This window comes from Crocuta crocuta, unplaced genomic scaffold, assembly GCF_008692635.1.
Source record: "Crocuta crocuta isolate KB4526 unplaced genomic scaffold, BGI_CrCroc_1.0 scaffold73, whole genome shotgun sequence".
NCBI lineage: Eukaryota > Metazoa > Chordata > Mammalia > Carnivora > Hyaenidae > Crocuta > Crocuta crocuta.
Genome location: NW_027529443.1, coordinates 1,887,768 through 1,903,040, shown reverse-complemented (window position 1 = coordinate 1,903,040; position 15,273 = coordinate 1,887,768). Strand labels below are relative to the sequence as shown.

At 50.7% G+C, this 15,273-nt stretch overlaps 1 protein-coding gene across 1 annotated transcript in view; it reads right to left on the bottom strand.

The window, feature by feature from the left end:
• The window catches only part of GSG1L (GSG1 like), a 164,834-nt gene extending 154,498 nt beyond the window's left edge, over positions 1 to 10,336 (bottom strand). Inside the window, exon 1 of the mRNA XM_077760287.1 lies at positions 10,316 to 10,336. The gene's annotated coding sequence lies outside the window, so the exon portion shown is untranslated. The remainder of the gene's footprint in view (positions 1 to 10,315) is intronic.
• Between the last annotated feature and the right edge of the window lie 4,937 nt (positions 10,337 to 15,273).

Sequence of the window (15,273 nt, the reverse complement as noted above, 5' to 3'; positions counted from 1 at the left end):
GGGGGGGGGGGGGGGGACACTATTCAACCCATCCCATTCCTTAACCTGTCTACGCCTCGGTTTCCTCTTCTATCAAATGGGCATAACAATAAAGGATCATTCTGAGGATTTCGTGAGTTATGGAACATAAAGTGGGTCATGTAGTAAATACATAATAATTGTTAGTTATATCACAATCTTTATTATCATCATCTGGTGTGGTAGGCAGATTAAGGGCCACCAAAGATGTCCACACCTTAATATGAAGAACCTGTAAATATGTTCCTTTCCACGACAGAAGGGATTTTGCATATGTAATTAAGGTTGCAAATCCAATGGTGAGATTATCTGGGATTATCCAAGTGGACCCAACCTAATCAGAGGAGTCCTCCAAAGCAGGGAATCTTGCCTGGCTCTGGCCAGACACAGGTGCAACATGAAAAGAACCCAATCACTTGGGTTCCAATCACTTCCTCCGCCCTGAAGATGCGGAGGAAGGGGTCATGAGCCACAGACCATGATGACCTCTGGAAGCCAAGGACAGCCATCCATTCACAGCCAGCAAGAAAAGGGGGACCTCGCTCCTATGACTTCAAGACACTGACTTCTGCCCTCGACAAGAATAAGCAGAAACAGATTTCCCCCTGGAGCATCCAGAAAGGAATATGGCCTGCCAATCGCCTTGAATTGTAGGTGGGGGAGAGTGTGTGGCACTTTCAGCCTCCAGAACCGTGAGATAATAAATCTGTGTTATGAAGCCACTAAATCTGTAGTAATTTTGTTAGAGCAGCAATAGGAGACTAATACATTCTGAAAATGCCAATAGAGTGGGAATGAGGGATCTGGTTGACCAAGCCCTCTGGCTGGAAACCAGAACAACCTCAGTGTCCCCTGGGGCCAGTGAGCAATTCTGGCAACCGCAGAAAACTACCCGGAGGACCTCCCAGCACACTGACCTTTGGTGCTGGCATAGCACCTGAAGGGAGAGAGCAAAAGCCAAGGTGAAACTGTGTCCAGGCAGGGAGACACCTGGAGGCCCCGAGGAGCTAAGAGAGTCCCTGGCCCCCATACCACAGCCCTCCACCCCTCCCGAGTGCCTGCCTATGACCAGCTGTATAATGGACCCAAAGGTGTGCACATCCCCATCCTCTGACTCTATGAATATGTTACCCTCATGGCAAAAGGGACCTTGCAGATGTCACTAAGGACCTTGAGTTGAGAAGAGTAGCCTGGATTATCTGGGTAGGTCCAAGGTAATCACAAAGGTCCTTATAAAAGGGAGACCAAGGACTCGGAGTCCGAAAAAAGACGTGAAAACAGAACTAGAGTTGGCATGATGTGTTCTGAAGATGGAGGAAGGGCCACGAGCTAAGGAATTCAGGAAGCCTCTAGAAGCTGGAAAAGACAAGGAAACAGACCACACCCCTGCAGATGTCTTGGTTTTAGACTTCTGACCCCCAGAACTGGAAGAGAAGTATGTGGCTTCAAGGCATGAAGTTTATGGTCATTTGAGGACCTGGGCTCAGAGTCAACAGGCCCAGAACTGAGTCCCAGGTTGCACTTCACCCAGCTGGGCAACCCTGCGTGAGTCATAGCACCTCTCTGTGTCACTTTCTCATCTGTAAGATGGGGGTGATGACTTCCTTGGACCCACTCCACGGCCATGAGCCACATCGCCAGGTGAGGGACCCATCCTGTCCTAGCTGCTGGCACCAGAACCCCTCCGGGCGACAGAAATGACTTCACTGAGACAAATGTTTTGACAAGTGTTCGTGTAGGAGGCAAGTGCCTCCTCACAGGTGCACACACAAGATTGTAAGTTGGCTCCAGCAAGGAAGGCCTCTGGGGAGAAGGGAGGCCTTAGGGCGACAGAGGGGTGGCATGGGGTGCTCCCTGGAAAACCCAGGTGCAAAAAGATGGGCCAGCTGGATGCCAGAGCTCCACACTGTGCAACGGCACCTCCCACAGACCTTCAGGATAATCAGCAAATGCCCTGAGCCTCTTCAAGAGGGTTGGTCAGCATGGAAACCAAAGGAGCAACATCTCATCTGAGAGCTAACCGCCTTCAGGACAGCCAACGTGTGACACCCCATGCCCAAAGAGCTCAGGCGGCCTCGGAAACCTGCAGATAGTGGGGGTGGGGGAGCTGGACCTCAGAGACCACACGCTCTGCGGGGAACCATGCCAGACATGCCTGGTTCTCAGGAGGCGCAGAAGCCCCACCTGGCAGCCAGTGCTCGGGAAGAACAGATTAGACCAAACATGAACTTGTATGGAGAGCCCTTGTTGCACCTTGGGAAGTGCTGTTTGACCTTGAGGTGCCAGCATCCAATGCCATTTCCTGCCCACGGGGACCTCAGTACCCCAAAGCCTGCACCTGCTGGGAAACAAGCCTCCCTGCTCTCTAGCACATTCTTCAACATTTGCTCCTGAGAGGANTACTGCCTGACGGAGTGTCAGCTCTGGACGCCTGGTATCCGCAGTAACGGATCAGGATGGCACCAAATCTCCCTACATGGGACATCATAACCTAGGCAACGATCCCCAGCGGGGCTAGGGAGAATGCAATCTAGAATGCATCTAGAACTTCACAGGGCCTGGACCACAAATTCCCTATGCAGCCTCGCCCTCCAGGGGAAGTCTGCAGAGCGGAATAGTCTCTATACGCCGGGGACAGCAAAGCAGGTGCCAGCGCCTCTGGGGGCTCAGGAGGGGGCTCTGCTGTGCCGTGTGGGATCTCCCGGCGACAGGGGCTCCCAGGATGGCGAATGACAGCCCAGCACACAGGCCCAAAGGGCCATTTGGAGAGGAAGCTCAAGGTCATTTCCAGCCAAGGTCTCCCGGAGAGTCTGAGGATCTGGAAGGCGGAGGGACTCACTGGGACCACACTCATCAGGAAGGAAGGCTCAAACCTGGGAGAGTGTGTGCAAAGCCAGCAGTGGGTCCTGCCAGCCGCCCCCCTGAGCTGGGCCCCCTGGCACCCCTGCCCGAAGCAGGGGCTCTGAATCCCCAAGCCTGTGGGGTTGAGGTGGGGCTGAGGGCCGGGGTGGGGGGTGTACAGATGCATGCTACTCGGCTCCATCTCCGGGGCCGTGCATGACGACCAGAGCCTCCCTACCATCCAAGAGCCTGAACCCCAACTCTTTAATCTCTTAGTCTTCCCAGTTTGAACGGCGAGGGTCCTATTTGACCCCAAAAGCCACCCCATCTGGTGGCTGGAATCTGGCTGTGGCCGTGGTCCATTTCAGACCATGCAGACAAGCGGAACAGGCAGAGCAGCTATCTAGAAGAATCCTGGGTCCCCGCTACGGAGCTGAGCTACCTAACTAACTGGGGCTTTTATGTGGGAGAGAAAATAAAAAGCTTCTATCTTGTTTAAGTCACTGTCATGTTGGCTGTTTGGCTCCGTGGTCAGAATCCTAACTAAGAGACTTGGCCACAAATTCCACTGCAGGACGTTCAGGGAGCCCAGCCAGCCCGTGCCAACGAGCGCCAGCGGGCAGCCCTGACCTAAGGTGATGTTCTAAATGGAACCTACTGGATCATGTCATCCCCTCCCCCAGGAAATTCTCAGAGTTCCCATCAGCTCCGCTGAGCCCAAACTCCCTGGGAGCCCAAAGCAGGGCCTTCGCAACGAGCCCAGCATCTGGTCCCGCCTCCCACACTCCTACACTGTCACTATCACTGCTCCAAACTACCCACAGCTCCTAAGTCTTCAAGGTCACGGCCTCCTCCAGGCAGCCATCCACTCCCCCAGGCTGAGTCACTCATGCCCTCCTCTGCCCTCCCACCACCCCTTAAACTAATACCCTATTAATACCCTATTATGTCACATGGCATTCTTGTCGCATTTAGCTCTGAAAGCAAGGGCTCAGAGGCAGACAGGCTGAAACCCTGCTGCCCAAACTTGCCAGCTGTGGGATCTTAGGCCAGTCGCTCAACCTCTCTGGGCCTCAATTTCCTCATCCGTGGACCGGCAATAATACTGATGAAACATTTAACAGGCAGAGTCAGAATGGCCAGGGGGTCAGGTGGTAGGTGCTGAGCACACAGAACTGCACTGACCGCTGTGCGGCTGACACACTCACGGTAAGGATTGGCTTGAAATTAAATCTTACACCAACATAAGTGACCTCAGCGCAGCTGTGATAAAGAGATCAAGGAAAAGTACCATGTGTGGGTAATGGGGAGGACCCCAACCCAGTCTGGAAGAGGGGCCAGAGAAAGTTTCCTAGAGCAAGTGAGATTTGTGAAGAATCCCAAAGTAGGGGCTGGGTAGGCAAGTGAGGAGGAGAGAGCTGCGGGGAGAAGGAATGGTCTATGCAATGGTCCTGAGGCAGGAAGAGAATTTCCTTTTCCAGGAACCCCGAAGGACAATGATAGTGACGTTTGAGGCCTCCAGAGCCCAGACCAGGGCTTGGCGCACAGCGAACCCCACCAAAGGAACAAGGGATTCTGTTCAAAATCCACCACCCTCTGGTTCAATGATTGACTGTGTTACCACGCATCAACCATATGCTGAAGCTGCGTGGGCTTGAAGGAAGGTGCTCCAGAAGTCAAGGAAGACTTCTTGGAGGAGGACAGCATTTGCACTAGGCTTTAAGGAAGTCTATATTTGTAAATATTTATTCCAGACTTGGGGAAATGCCTGAATTCCACTGTCAGGAAAAGAGAGCTAGTACGCAGTCGTACATCCAGCGTTCTGCTGCCCTACGTAAGTATGGGGAGAAAACAAGAGGAAAAATATGACTCAACTGAAGAGTGGACCCAAAGAACAAAGGGAAAAGAGGAAGTTTCTTAATTCTCACCTTTTTGTCCTACCGGGCTACTTTATCTTTTGACAACGACTACCTATGACATTGTGATTAAATGTTTCTGTCTTTTTAAAGTAAAACAAATTAGAAATGTGCTTCTCCTGGCCTCTCAGGAAAAGAGGCGCTCTCTGTTCTTGCCCGGACCCTGCCCCACCCCGGCAGGGACGAGACCCTCAGCAGAGGTCTTCGTGTACCTGCTAGTCCTCAGAGTGTGGATTCAGGGGCTCTGGGGCCAGGGGCCAATGCAGAGGCAGGATGAAGAATCAACTTCCACCGAGGTCTGAGCTCAGTGGTTTTCCAGAAACAGCAGTCTGAGAGGCAGGGAGTCTGGCCTCTCGGCCGGGGGCAGGAGGAAGGAAGTGGCTAGCCAGTGAGGGCCGGGACAACATCCTGCCGGATGTGCAGGGCCCCCCGTCTCCTGTGGCACCAGGGGTGAATAGTGACTCAGAAATGGAAGCTCGCCCACACGAAAGGTGGCCAGAAAAATCACAGCTGTCTTGAGGAGTGACTCCTCGCATCTGATCTGTCCTCAGTCACAAAGGAGAAACTGAGGCACTCAGCTGGCAAATGAATTTGCCCGCACTGTATCGTGGAGCACCTTCGTTATAACAGCAAGCTCCATCATGACTTATGCTGGAGTCCAGGGACCCAAAGCAGCAAAAGTCTACGGACAACGGAAATGGGCAATTTTCATAATTCTCGAACAGGGGTCTGTAAAAAGCCACAGAGTAAACCTTTCAGGTTTTGTGGGCCATTTGGTCCCTGCCACAGTTACCCAACTCGGACATTGTATCAAAAAAGCAGCCATTGATAATACATAAACAAATGTACGGCTGTGTTCCAATAAAACTTTATTTACAAAATGGGCAGTGGGCACAGTAACGTGAATATTTTTAACACTACTCTTTTCTACCACAACTAAAAATAAAAATTCCAAGGGCACCTGGGTGGCTCAATTGACTACGCATCCGACTTCACCTCAGATCATGATCTCACGGTTCATGGGTTCAAGCTTCACATTGGGCTCTGAGCTGACAGCTCAGGGCCTGGAGCCTGCTTGGGATTATGTGTCTCCCTCTCTCTCTGCCCCTCCCCTGCTCATGCTCTGTCTCTCTCTCTTTCTCAAAAATAAACATTTAAAATATTAAAAATAAATAAATAAAAATAAAAATAAATTCAAAATTTAGGGGCACCTGGGTGGCTTAGTTGGTTGAGCATCTGACTTTTGATCTCACCTCGGGTCTTGAGTTTGAACCCTGTGTTGAGCTCTACACTGGGCATGGAGACTACTTAAAAATAAAATTAAAAAATAAATTGAAAGTTTCATTTTAATTTAAAAAAACAGGTAGTGGACTAGATTTGGCCCCCAGGCTATAGTTCACCAACCACTGTTCTAGAACATTGGAGCCACAAAGACCATCAGAGGGTACAGTCTATTCTGCTATCAGTTTCCTTTAACGCAGGTCACTCCATCAGTGATTGGTAAGTAAGGTAAGGATGTTGAAATAATGGAAAAATTGTGTCCATATAGGATTCTCCCCAGCATGTTAATATTTTTAAATAGTCAGGAACAAGCACAATCTAAGAAATGCCTATAGCATGTGCATGTGCATGCACACACACACACACACACACACACACACACACACACAGAAAAAAAGAAATACCCTTAGCAGGACTGAAGAACATAAAAAAGAAGCTGGAAGTCTGTAGAAAGGGCTTTTCTTGTTGCAAGTGGTTGCTGGATTATGGGCTTCAAGGACCTCTGTGCTGTCACAGATTAAACGATCTGGGGACATGGCAAATTGAGATGAAGATGCTATAAAGTCCTCCCGCCTCTCCTGGAAGAACGGATTAACGATGAACACTACGCTTTTGACTATATCTTTAGTGTTGATGAAAACGGTTCCAATGAGAAGCCCGTGCCTTCTAGGACCTACATCTCCAGAGGAAGCAGAGCCTGGGATGTCTCTCAACCCCACCCAGGCCCCCTCCACAGATGAGAACTACTACTAATGATGGCTGCTAACATTTATTGGCCACCTGCTGCATGCTTCCATTGTGCTAATGGTACTGGGTACACTCTCTTTCCCACGATGACCCTGTGTTATCAGCTCCATTGTAATAGAAGGGGACATTGAGGCTCAGAGGTTAGGGGATCTGTCCATGCCGGTAATTACACCCAGGAAAGGCTCTCTCACATCCTGTTGAAACTTCCCACCTGCCCATATTGCCTCCAATGTCCCCATCTCCCTGCAGTGGGCATGCCTAAGAATCCTGCAGCTTGCTTTCACCTTTGGAGTTGATTATTCAGAAGACAGAGAACCCAGGGAGAGACATCACATGCTGACCTTCAAGCAGATCTCCCGCCGACATGTCAGCAAACCGAGGTCAGTTCTGCTTGGCCACAGACCCATCCAGAACAGAAAACGCCCAGGACCAAGCGCCGGTGAGGATGTACACAGCGGGAACATCCGGGAATATAAACTGGCGCGGCCACTTTGGAAAACCGCTTGGCACCATCTAATGGAGGTAGCAGGTGCATTCCTCTGAGCCAGCACCCCCACTCAAAGGCATACGGCCTTGAGCGACTCTTGCACACGTGTACCCCGAGACACAGGCAAAAATATAGCTTTGCTGGCAACAGCAAGCATCCCAAATGTCTACCGAGCACAGAGAAAACACATCACCTGCGAGCTAAAACTATACGACCGTGCGAAGGACAGAGCCCGCACTACACGCTGGGCCTGCATGGAACTCAAAAACAACACACAACAAGGTAGGATCAGAGCTACAAGAAGTGCCAAGTTACAAGAGAATGTGTACAGCCTGCTTCCCTTTGTATACAAGTCAAGGACAAGTGAAATTCAATATGGTGCTGTTTGGGGACACATGGCGGGGGTAAAACAATGAAGAACGGCAGAAAATGATTAGCACAAAATTAAGGATAGTAGTTAGCTTTGGGAAGGGGGTTCTGATGGAGAGAGACACACAGAGTGTCTAAGGTTTGATGATGTTCAGATCTTTAACTGAGGTGTTGAGTATATGGGCATTTTATTATTTTTGTTATACATATATGTTTTACATGCTCTTTTGCATAGGTGATGTATTTGACAATTTATTTTTTTTAATTTAGAGATTTAAAACCATAGAAAAAAATGGGGGATCTGGGTGGCTCAATCAGAGTCCAGCTTCAACTCAAGTCATGATCTTGTGGTTCGTGGGTTCAAGCCCCACTATGGGCTCTGTGCTGACAGTTCAGAGCTCAGAGCCTGAAGCCTGCTTTGGATTCTGGGTCTCCCTCTCTCTGCCCCTCCCCCACATGTACTCAGTCTCTCTCTCTCTCTCTCTCAAAATAAATAAACATTAAAAAAAATAGAAAACTGGGGCACCTGGGTGGCTCAGTCAGTTGAGCACTGGACTTCGGCTCAGGTCATGATCTCATGGTTCATGGGTTCGGGCCCTGTGTCAGGCTCTGTTCTGACAGCTCAGAGCCTGGAACCTCCTTCAGATTCTGTGTCTCCCTCTCTCTCCCTTCTCAGCTCACACTCTGTCTGTCTGTCTCTCTCTCAAAAACAAACGTTAAAAAAATTTTTTAATTAAAAAAAAAAAGAAAAAGGCCTAGGAGTTGGACAGAGAAAATTCAAGCCCCTGTCAATGTTTAAGGGACACTGAATTCCCCGTACCCTCAGATGACATGGTCAAACATTCCCTATAACATTAAAAATGCAACTTTTTGGCTGAAACAAATCAACTAGCAATGGCTTCAATAATAAAGTCCTTCAATTATCTCTCTTACTGTAGATGCTGGCGAGGATGTGGAGACACGGGCACCCTCCTACACTGTTGGTGGGAATGGAAACTGGTGCAGCCCCTCTGGAAAACAGTGTGGACGTTCCCCAAAAAATTAACACTAGAACTCCCCTATGACCCAGCAATAGCACTGCTAGGAATTCACCCAAGGGATACAGGAGTGCTGATGCATAGGGGCACATGGACCCCAATGTTCATAGCAGCACTCTCAACAATAGCCAAGTCATGGAAAGAGCCTAAGTGTCCATCAACTGACAAATGGATCAAGAAGATGTGGTTTATCTATACGATGGAATACTCCATGGCAATGAGAAAGAATGAAATCCGGCCACTTGTAGCAACGTGGATGGAACTTGAGGGTGTTATGCTGAGTGAAATAAATCAGGCAGAGAAGGACAGATAACATATGTTTTCACTTATAAGTAGAACAGGAGAAACTTAACAGAGGACCATAGGGGAGGGGAAGGGGAAAAATAGTTGGGGAGAGGGAGGGAGGCAAACCATGAGAGACTCTTGAATACTGAGAACAAACTGAGGGCTGATGGGGGTGGGGGAGAAGGGAAGAGGGTGATGGGCATGGAGGAAGGCACTTGTTGGGATGAGCACTGGGTGTTATATGGAAACCAACTTGACAATAAACTATAAAGGAAAAAAAAATTATCTCTCTTAACAAGAAGGGTGGAAGCAAGTGGCTAAGTAATCCAGTGCCTCACTGATAGAATTCTCAGAAAGTCTCCTAGAGGCACAAAATGGCTGCTACAGCTCCAGACCTCACATCTTCACCCAACCACTCCCACATGTAGGAAGTAGGGAAGCATCCAGGATGGTGAGAAAGATTTTACCCATACACCCACATCCTTTCATCAAAGGGAAAATATTTCCCAAAAAAGTCCCCAGCAGAGTCACATTTACATCTTACCGGCTAAAACTAAGTCATTTAACTACTGTTGGCCATGAGGGAGGTTGGGAAAGTATCTGCCTTCTTCAACCTCCTTGACAAGAAGGATGATAAGGAGGGAGAGGAGATGTCCATTGGCCAGGAAACCACAGTGCCTACCCTAACCCACCCCACCTCTAGGCAAGTTAAGAGCACCTGTCCCAGTATTGAAGCCCTCAGATCTGTCAAATAACCCAAGTCCCACCTCACACGGAAGCTGGAGTCCATACCACCACACAGCCCACAGCCCCCCACTGGATTGTTGCAATGTGTCTGTTTCCTCCATGAGATACTTAAAGGATGCTCTCAATCGCCTTTGATCATGACCTGGTCGAGAGTGCTAAACCTCACTTTGTCAATCAATGGATGCTATCAATGAAGGAAGTCAATAAATCCTCCCCGCTGCAATGCTGTGGCCAGGCTCTGGTATATGATGGGACCCCAGGGCTACAAAAAAGAGAGAAGTTCGTCAGAGGCCACTAGCCACTCTTCACACGAGTTGCACCTTAACTAGAAAACTTGAGCATGGAGGACCCAAAGTTTCACTGCTGTGGCCCCTAAGCGCTGAGAGGAGAGGGGCAGAAATCCGGGCGGCACTGGGCTGTGGTCGTGCAGACAATGGCCCTGGAGACGGGGCGTCTGTCGGCGTGTCTGCCACAGTCCCCACCACTCCCTACTGTATCTCCATCACCAAGGCCGAGGATCGGCTGCCATTTGGCAACACGCTCCCATGGATCTTCTTACCCTTGGCTGCTTCCCCGACCCGGGTTACCTGTCTGGCCTATCGGCACCGGAGTTTGGGATCCTTGAAGTAAAACACCAACGATGGTCAGGTTTCCCGTTCTCCGGTGAAAGTCACAAGTCTACTGTAACATCAATGGCTTTGTTCGTCTGGGGCCTCTGATGTGGAAAGTGATTGAAGTCAAAGCGTCAATGTCTGTTCCCAAGGAGATTAAAATCAGCCCTCCTGTCTGCTGGTCCTCGGTGGCTCGGTCCATGCAATGAAGCCAACACGCAAAACCACTATGCGGGGTGCCACCGTCGTGCGGCGGCTCAGAAGCGGCTCAGGCGGTTACTTGGAGTGCAGCTACCCGTACCTGCTACATGGTGTGCCATTCCAGGAAACCGGAGCCCTGACTTGCAATTGCAAAATCACGAAGTCAAATGAAACCCAGAAAAATGCATGCCTTGCCAGCATCTCTGCGTCACGGTGATAACTAGCTCCCGCGAAACTGACCACGTGCCGGCCACTGTACGCCCGTGGATTCACTCAGCCTCACGGAGGCCACAGGAGGTGGGTGCTTTTATCCCTGTTTCAGATGGGATGTGGGAGCCGCTCTGTGACTCCCGGGGAGCCTCCTCTCCTGCTCCTCAAGCCCTCATACAGTCAGTCCCCCCTCACACTGGCTCAGGGATGGATGACCTGTGGGACTGAATAATACTGCAGAAGTGACGTGTGGGACTTCCAAGGCCAGGCTACAGGAGGCATTGCAACCTCGGGGTGGGCCGTCCAGACTCCTTGCTCTGGGGGACGCCAGCCACCATGTCCTACGGACTCCAGAGCAGCCCAGTGGCAGGCGCCTGTGGACAGGGACCCTCTGGCCGGCCCCAACTCGGCAGCCATGTGACCAAACCGCCACAGAGGCTGACTCTCCAGTTCCCACCCACGTCTACAGCAGCCTTTCAGGAGATCCCAGCCCAGAACCGCCCACCAAACTGCTCCCCAATTCCTGACCCATAGAAATCGGGTAATCGAAGATTATTGTTGTGTAAGCCACTAAGTTTAGGGTGATTTGGTAGGTAGCAACTGATAGCGAATACAGGTGGTAAAACTCAGGGAGAGGGACAGAAATTACATACTTTGCCCCATGTCATAATTTGCCCAATCTGCCAAGTAGCAGAGCCGGGATCTGAACCCAGGACACCTGTTTGTGCATCTAAGCACACCACTCTATGCAGCCCCTCTGGTCGCTTCTGGAAGAAATGCAGTTTGTGTTTGCCTGTGTCCATTTCCCTTTTCCCAAACGCCTACTTTGTGCTCCTGTTTTTACCCAGAGGAGCTCATCTCCCTGTTCCCGACAACTCTGGCAAACATGTATTTTGCTCTCCATTTCTTCTTTCATTTACAACGTAATTAGCCTACAACAGCGCCCGTACATTCCTCCTTTAGAAAACTCCAAATGGTAGGAGCACCTGGGTGGTTCACTTGGTTGAGCGTCTGACTCTTAGTTTCGGCTCAGGTCGTAATTCTAGGGTCTAGGATGGAGCCCCGCATCAGGCTCCGTGCTGACCATCCGGAGCCTGCTTGGGATTCTCTCCCTTTCTTCCTCTCTCCCTCCCCCACTCACACACACTATCTCCCTAAAATAAAATCTAAATCACAGATAAGATCCCTAAACCTCCTGAGAACACTTCCATCCCTACATCCAAGCCCCTCTCCCAAAATGACATCATCAATATGGTGGGTTCCTTTCTAGACCTTTCTTCTTAGCCATTCACATTCATGTTTATACCACCCCCCCCAAAAAAAAAACTCCATAGCAGAGCAACTATGGGGGTAAGTCCCACAAGATAAAGCTGAGCAGGAGACTGGTCATAACAGAATACATTGTGTGACTTCTTGAATGTAGATACAAAACACGGGCAAAATCATACCATAACGTTTAGGGATGGAGGCTTGGTGGCAAAATGATCAAGTGAATCAAGGCAGTGACCACTATAAGTGCCAGGAAGTGGCTACTTCTCAGGGTAAAAGTTGGGGTGGGGGGCACTGCAGAGGGATGACGGGAGTTTCTGGATGGTGGCAAGTTCCTACTTTGACCACAGAAGTGATCGCTTGAGGTTGGCTTTGTATCAGTCATTAAGCAGGATGTCTTCATCTTGTGAACTTTTTTGTAAGAATAATTCACTATTTTTATTTTTGAGAGAGAGAACGTGAGTGGGGGAGAGCAGCAGATAGAGAGAGAGAGAGAGAGAGAGAGAGAATCTTAAGCAGGCTCCATGCTCAACACAGAGCCCAACTTGGGGCTTGATCTTACAATCCTGGGATCATGACCTGAGCTGAAATCAAGAGCTGGACGCTCAACAGACTGACCCACCCGGGTGCCCTGATCTTTTACAGTTTTAATAAACATTGCCAGATTGCCGTCCATTATGGTTGCTCCACCATCGCGTGGAGACCCCATCAGCACTACGTGAAGATCCCCACACTCCTACACCCTTACCAACTCATGACGACATCAAAGCGATCAATGTTGTTGCCACCTTGGGAAAGGAAAATGGCGCCTCCACTTCATGGATGAAGAAAAAGAAGTTCAGGACTTTAAATGGTTTGCCTGCAACCACACAAAAGACGACTTGAAGTCAGATCTTTGATCTCCAAATCCAAGCCCTCCCCAAGACATAGGGTTTTGCTCCTTAAAGAACATGTGTTGGGCACCTAGTTGGCTCAGTCAGTCAAGCGTCCAACTCTTGATCTCAGCTCAGGTCTTGATCTCAGGGTTGTGAGTTCAAGCCCCAAGTCGGGCTCCTCAACTTAAAAAGAAAGAAGAGGTGCTTCTGAGATGGGCCGCAGATGCTGCCTACTGAAGGCTGAGGGCAGTGTCATGTGTCCAGGGTCACAGCCACAGGAGATGCGGGTGGCGCCTGGCCCAGGAGCTGGCAGGTAGGCCGCCACCTGGATGGAAATCATCGGAGAGGAAATGAGCTCGAAATGGAATCGACAAGGTACTGTGCTGACTCCGATAGTAAATTAGATAAACTTGCCTCTGACACGATGCATTTAGAACAAGGGCACACCAGGTTCTCGGCTTCTCCCAAACAATGAGCCACTGGGAGTGAAAAATAAAACAGTCCATGAAGCTACAAAGCGCAGTAATGAATGATAACAGGCCCCGGAGCAGCAGGAGAGAATTATTGGAACATCAGCTAAGAGCCCATCAGAAGAGAGGCCCGGGCAGCTGGTGGCAGGAGATGGTGATGTGTGGCAAGGAGAGAGCAGGGCACGGAGTTGCAGATGCCTGAATTTAAGTGATTCCCACGCTTGCTGACTAGGGGTGAAGCTCTCAAAGGTTCAGTTTCCTTGACTGTCAAACAGCAGTGAACACAGAACATATTCACCTTCTAGCGCTGTTAAAAGGATTAAATGAGATATTGCCTAGACAGGGCCCAGGGCTGCCAAGCACGGTTGTTCAGGTTGTACACAAACAAGGGCACCTACCTGAGGCTAAGTGGGACTGCAGTGGAATCCATCCTCCGTGCTCAGAGTAGGAGGCTTGCTCAAACTTAACAAAGCCTTCATGTGCTGCCGCAGCCCTGAGGGTGCCAGGCATGTAGTAGGTGCTTGATAAACAGGAATGTTATGATCATAGCAGCCTGATGTCCCACCTGGGGGCACAAGCCGTCTGACCTTGGCTGTGACAAGAACTCCTCTCCAGAACCAAGAGAAAACCCCACACAGGGTCCTGAAAGGGAAACTTGCGGGCCTGGGCAGAACGCGTTGTGGCTCTGCGGCAGCCCACGGAGGGAAGGCAGGGCGCTCCAGTAAGAACAAATGAACCAGGTGTCGCTGTGTCCCGTCCCCCTGTACCTGTGGCATGGTGACCACATCACCAGGAAAGGACATGAGGGCCCAGGGCGATGGCAGAGCTCGGCACTCCCCGTACGAGAACCCTTGAGGAAGGGTAGGCGTGAGGCAGGCAGGAGCACCTCCAGAGCCCCCCACCCCTGCCCCCCACCATGTTCTTTCTGCCTCAGGTGCTCTCCGCTTGATCAACTCACCCATCCTCTCAGGCCCGGCTTCTCCAGGAAACCCTCCCTGGGTCTCCAAGCCTCCGTACCCCCATCCCAGGCCGAAGGGCTTACTGTACTCTGACCATCCCTGTCACCCCCACCCCCTGCAACTGGACATAACTGGCTTTCAGTGTCTGAGAAATTCGTGAATAAGTGAGTGAGAAGAAAGCTGCGCCTTTACACAGCAGCCCCAGCCCCAGCCTTGCTTTTATAATGAGGACCAGTAAGGTCTGAGGTCAGAGAACAGTGTGTTAGGACAGGAGAAGGCTGACAGTCGGCGTGACGCGCCTGTCACTCTGATGGCCCCAGGGACTGCAACAGGAGTAAAATGTGACCCACAGCCAAGGCAGGGAAATGCCATGGCACGCGCTGGATGGAGGATAATGAGCTCAGGGGGGAATGTTCCTTGCACAAAAAGAAGAATCTCGAGAGCCCTCGGTCTTGCTGGATGACCTGCGCTGTAGGACCGCGTTTCGATCCGACGGGCATTTTTAAAGAAACTAATAAGCCGAACATCGTGCTCTGGGTCCAAGGCCAGCCCTTGTTCAGCACGAACCAAGCCCCCAGGTGTCTTGGCCTGAGTCTGCTAGAGCCCAGGTCCTGCGCGCCCATCACTCTCCTCTCCCGTGGGGAGCACCCGGAGGGCGGGGACGAGCCCGGTGAGATCTTGAGGTTCTGGCACCTGGCCCATTGCAGGAGCTCAGGAAATGTTTCTGATTGAATAAACGGCAGCCTAAGAGAAATCAGAAGAGGAGCTCCTATCGCCCCAGCCCGTTTGCTCTGCACCGGAGTTCAGTTCTGCCGCGGATTGGCCACACACTATCGTGTGCCCTTCGCAGAAGCTCAAAGTGCAGGAAGCAGGAAGCAGGAAGCGGGATGGGACTGGGGAGGGAGGATCAGGTATGAACAAGGCAGCTTTTGCTGCAGCGACAGGCAGTC